Below are 5,666 nucleotides of genomic sequence, written 5' to 3'. Positions count from 1 at the left end.
TGGGAGCTAATAGGAGATGGGGGCTACACCTTTGAGGGTCCATAACTTTGGACCCCCTGAACCAAACTTCACCAAACCTCGGTGGTATCATTAGGAGAGACTCCTAAAGATACCCTGAAAGATTGGCGCTTCTAGCTTAACAATTGCACCCCTGACAGCAGGTACCCCCCAAATTTCCCCAGATTCTCCTTTTAAATCCACCCCCTTCGGCATGGATTTAAAGGGAGAATCTGAGGTCCTCAGTTTAGAAGAAGAAGAAGAGTTTGGATTTATATCCTCCCTTTCTCTCTTGTAGGAGACTCAAAGGGGCTTACAATCTCCTTGCCCTTGCTCCCTCACAACAAACACCCTGTGAGGTGGGTGGGGCTGAGAGAGCTCTGAAGAACTGTGACTAGCCCAAGGTCACCCAGTTGGCATGTGTGGGAGTGCACAGGCTAATTCCCCAGATAAGCCTCCACAGCTCAGGCGGCAGAGCAGGGAATCAAACCCGGTTCCTCCAGATTAGAATGCACCTGCTCTTAACCACTATGCCACATTGAAAGTGATGCTGTTTCAGGGTGGGGGATAATCCACCCCCAAACAGCATCACTTTCAATGTTGTTTAACTAGGGACCCCAGATTCTCCCTTTAAGGTGGATTTAAAAGGAGAATTTGGGCTCTCTAGTTTAAACACCATTGAAAGTGATGCTGTTTGGGGGTGGATTCCAGCATCACAGCAGCTTTTCTGGGGGGGGGGGGGTGCAAAACTCAGATTTTGCACCAGGCTCCATTTTCCCTCTATGCCTCTGCCCAGAGGGGAGGGGCAGGGGAGGGGAGTCTGCCATCCCTGACCTCGGAGAGCTGCTTTTATAAGCGCTAGGCCAGGGGCGGGGCTTGGGGAGGCGTGGCCATGCCCTAGGGGTGGGTGGGGGTGTGGCCCCACCCCCGAACCCCCTCCATAAAAAATCTATACCTACGGCCCTTGTTTGTTTGCTGAAGGAACTTCTTGGCACGTTTTGTTCAGTGGTGTGACCACAAGAGGCAAGTCCCTGTTTCCCCAAATGCTTTCTTCTTGAGTAATGTATAAAGTTGCCAGTTCCAGATTGGGAAATACCTGGAGATTTTGGGAGCGAACCCGGAGAGGGTGGGGGTTAGGGGAAGGACAGGACTTCAGCAGGGTACAGTGCCGTGGGATCTGCCATCCAAAGCGGCCATTTTCTTTGTCACCTGAAAACCAGGTGCAACAGCGGGAGGTCTCCAGCCAGCACCTGGAGGCAGGAACCATAATAATGGTCTCTCTCACAGTCTTTGGAACTTGCTGGTGGGAACTGGACCCAAGAGCCTTGGGGACGCCCCTGGTCCTGTGAGTGAACCTTTGTAATAATGAATTTAATGAGTGATGCACGAGGAGGTATTCCAGTGGTGGGATCCAAAAATTTTAATAGCAGGTTCCGATGGTGGTGGGATTCAAACAGTGGTGCCGCCGCACACACGCCCCTCCAGTCCCTATTGGGCAGGGAGGTTGCTTTAGTAACCCCTTCTCGGCACTCAGAAAAAATTAGCAACCACTTCTAGAGAAGTGGTGAGAACTGGTTGGATCCCACCTCTGAGGTGTTCCCTTTTCACCAGGCTGTTCTGAAAAAACACAGGAACAACAGAGACCTCCTCGACGTTCTGGGTACAGAGATATGAGCTGAGGAGCTGTGAACTCCAAAATGCCTTTGCACACACAGGGCTTTCTGCACATGTGCAGAGGCAGACTTTCTCAGGCATTTTTTGCACAGCACACTTATCCTTTCCCATACAAAGCCAACTCCATACTTCATTTTCATTTCCAGAATGAAAAGAAGTTAAGAGTCTAGACCAGTGATGACGAACCTTTTCAAGACCGAGTGCCCAAATTGCAACCCAAAACCCACTTAATTATCGCAAAGTGCCAACATGGCAATTTAACCTGAATACTGAGGTTTTAGTTTAGAAAAGCGGTTTTGCTCCAAGGCACGCGTTACTTGGTAGCAAGCTTGGTGAAGAAACCGTGCAACACTTTGAATGGGTGAATCACAACCCTAGGAGGGTTTACTCAGAAGCAAGGCCAGCCTAGATGTGTGTGTGGGTAATTTTCTGTTCCCCCTACATGACGAACTCTGTGCGCGCATGCCCACAGAGAGGGCTCTGAGTGCCACCTCTGGCACGTGTGCCATAGGTTGGCCACCACTTGTCTAGACCACACTGATGGGATAGCAAGAGAAGCTGTGTTTTTTCCTAATTATAACATAACTGCAATCATACTGGGAATGGTAACATGTGCCCTTGACAAAAACGATGACGAACAAATAGCCAATGATGGTTCAGCCCGGCTTATTTGCTAATTCATGAACTTTTGTGACAGGTACCCCAAGTGGAAGAAAATGTTGTTGGTGGGTAGAAATCGCTCCCTCCCTGCACCAGCCGCCTTGTTTCGAGAATGTGGTCTTGAGTCCTCCAGGTCAACCAGCAGCCCTGCGTTGCGCCTTCCTGCAGGAAAGTCCGGCTTTTCTTGGGAGCAGAGAATGGTGACTGGGAAGCCACCTCCAAACAAATGAGAAGATGTCACCTGAGGACAGTCAGCCCCGTGGTGCACGGCTGCTTTCGAGTCTTGGTCAATCCCAGCAGATTCTGCTTTTTCTTTTAGTAATAAAGGTGTTCTTGTGATGTTGGCTTAATGAGCAGATTGTTGGGAGTAGTTTTAAGAGTATAAAGAAGGCCGTGGCGCCTGAATTTATACAGCCTGAATTTTTACTGAGACTCAATGTGGATTATGAAATCTAAAGACAATGCATTCGGTCAGCATAAGATATCCAATAAACAATGCAGTGGAACGCAGATTATGAAACAGGTAAATCATGCAGAAATCTGAAAAAAAAACCATGGCGGTTTCCGCACGGGCGGAATATGGCGGCCTGGGGATGGCAAAAATGCCATTCCCAGGCCGCCATTCACACAGGGGGCGCAGCTGCAGCGCAGCTGCATACCCTTGCTCCGCCCGACCGGTAGCGAAAGCGGCATTTCTGGAGTGCGCTGGGAAGCGCACTTTCCCGGGAACACCGGCTTGAAGCCGCTGCCGTGCGAACGGCAGCGGCTTCAAGGCGCCTCCCCTCCACTCCCTCCCTGCACTTTCCTTGTCCCCGGGCCTCCGGCGTGTCGCCGAGGCCTGGGGACACGCACTTCGGCCCCTGCGGCACGCTGGAGCAGATGCTTAGACCTGAATCACCAGGACTCAGCGACGTGCGGGAGGCCCTTAGACATGCCGAGGTCGGTCGAGCGACGGCGTTTTTCGCGGCGCCCGTCGTCCCGGCTCTTTCTGGGACCGTTCATGCGTCAAGTACGCCGACCTGGCCTCTTCCGCCTCCGTGCGGAAACGGCCCATGTCTAAGGCATGACACAGTGTGATGCAGAAAGCAGATTACAAAGGGGAAATAGTGCCTTAAAAGTCAGGTAAGGATAAGCAAGCAAGGATCAGGTATCTGAACTGCAGGATTTCTCAGGGGATGGAAGGATTAAACACAGAGGTGGGATCCAGCAGGTTCTCACAGGTTCCCGAGAGTAGGTTGCTAATTATTTGTGTGTGCCGAGAGGGGGTTACTAATGGGTGCTTTTCCCACATGATTTCTGCCTTAGTCCTCTCAGCAGTAGCGTGCAGAACTGGAAGCAGTCTAGCAGGAGGTGCACCGGTGTGCGTGGCAGCCTGCGCCTGTGTGCATTTGTTTCCTGCCCAAGGACCAGCGCAGCGGCTGTGTCCTTGCCACAGCCCCGCCCCGGAATGCCCGGCCACGCCCCATTGGCGCTACGCCACAGTTTGAATCCCACCACCATGGGAACCTGTTACTAAAATTTTTGGATCCCACCACTGATTAAACAGGCAATGCTAACCCGCTGCCCTTGCCTTAACCGTAACCCTAACTTATTATTTTTATTTAATTTATTCAGTCATAAATTGTTCCCAAAATTGTACCAAAAACCCGAAGTCTAAAACTGACCATAGCCCCATTTTTGGATTGCGCCCTAGAACTCTACGCAACACTAAGGCAAGCCTGAGCCCCTTCCCTTGCCTAAACCCTAAACCTAACTCATTTGTTTTTATTTAATTTATTTAGTCAAAAATTGTTCCCAAAATTGTACAAAAACCCGAAACCTAAAACTGACCATAGCCCTATTCCCGGACTGTGACCTAGAACTCCACGTAACACTAAGGCAAGACTGGGCCCCTTCCCTTGCCTTAACTCCAACCCTAACCATTTTGTTCTTTCATTTATTTTTTCTTACAATTTTGGGATCAATTTATGACTGAATAGATTAAATAAAAATAATAAGTTCAGATTAGGTTTAAGACAAGGGGGCTCTGGCTTGCTTTAGGGTTATACTGAGTTTTAGGGCACACACTGAGAATAGGGTTATGGTCAGTCAGTCCTGAACCACTGCCCTTGCCTTAACCCTAACCCTTACAACGGCGTGACAATGGCGTTACAAAGGCATTACAAAGGTGTTTTTATTTAATTTATTCACTCAAAAATGGTTCCCCCCAAAAGAAAAGAACCCGAAATCTATAACTGACCATCGCGCTAATACAGGACTCCGCCCTAGAACTGAACGTAACACTAAGGCAAGCCTGAACCGCTCCCCGTGCCTTAAACCTAACCCTTATAACGGAGTTACAACGGTGTTACGAAAACCGGAAACATAAAACTGGCCATAGCCCTATTCTCAGACTGTGCCCTAGGACTCCACGTAACACTGAGGCAATCCTGAGCCCCTGCCCTTGCCTTAACCCTAACCCTAACTTTTTAAAAATTTATTCAGTCATAAATTGTTCCCAAAATTGTAACAAAATCCCCAAACGTGAAACTGACCATAGCCCTATTCTGAGACTGAGCCCTAGAACTCCACGCAACACTAAGGGAACCCTGAGCCCCTGCCCTTGCTTTAACCGTAAACTTAATTTATTATTTTTTTAATTTATTCAGTCAAAAATTGTTCCCCAAAATAGGAAATAACCCAAAACCTAAAACTGACCATCGCGCTGATATTGGACTCTGCCCTAGAACTCAACGTAACACTAAGGCAAGCCTGAGCCGCTCCTCTTGCCTTAACCCTAACCCTTATAATGGCATTACAACGCTGTTACAATGACATTGTAACGGCGTTGTAATGGAGTTAGAACGGTGTTACAACGGCGGTACAAAAACCCGAAACATATAACTGACCATAGCCCTATTCTCGGACTATGCCCTAGAACTGCTCATAACACTAAGGCAAGCCTGAGCCGCTGCCTTTGTCTTAACCCTAACCCTAACTTATTATTTTTGTTTAATTTTTTCAGTCATAAATTGTTTCCAAAATTGTAACAAAAACCTGAAACATGAAACTGACCTTACCCCATTCTCAGACTGTGCCCTAGAACTCCACGTAACAGTAAGCAGTATCCATAAACTTCCTCTTTTTGCCTTTCATGTTCTATGAAATCTATATGGCAGCAGCAGTGGTGTAGTGGCTAAGAGCAGGTGCACTCTGATCTGGAGGAGCCGGGTTTGATTCTCCGCTCTGCCGCCTGAGCTGTGGAGGCTTATCTGGGGAATTCAGATTAGCCTGTGCACTCCCCCACACGCCAGCTGGGTGACCTTGGGCTAGTCACAGCTTCTTGGAGCTCTCTC

At 48.9% G+C, this 5,666-nt stretch overlaps 1 long non-coding RNA gene across 1 annotated transcript; it reads left to right on the top strand.

The window, feature by feature from the left end:
- Positions 1–312: 312 nt before the first annotated feature.
- On the top strand, positions 313–2,670 carry LOC125443797. Its single transcript, XR_007246175.1, has 2 exons — positions 313–356; positions 2,369–2,670. It is a non-coding gene; the product is annotated as an uncharacterized LOC125443797 (long non-coding RNA).
- The last annotated feature ends 2,996 nt before the right edge of the window (positions 2,671–5,666 follow it).

The sequence above is a fragment of the Sphaerodactylus townsendi genome, linkage group LG14 (genome assembly GCF_021028975.2).
Source record: "Sphaerodactylus townsendi isolate TG3544 linkage group LG14, MPM_Stown_v2.3, whole genome shotgun sequence".
NCBI lineage: Eukaryota > Metazoa > Chordata > Lepidosauria > Squamata > Sphaerodactylidae > Sphaerodactylus > Sphaerodactylus townsendi.
The sequence above is the reverse complement of the archived record's forward strand: the minus strand, read 5'-3'. Positions and strand labels throughout refer to the sequence as shown.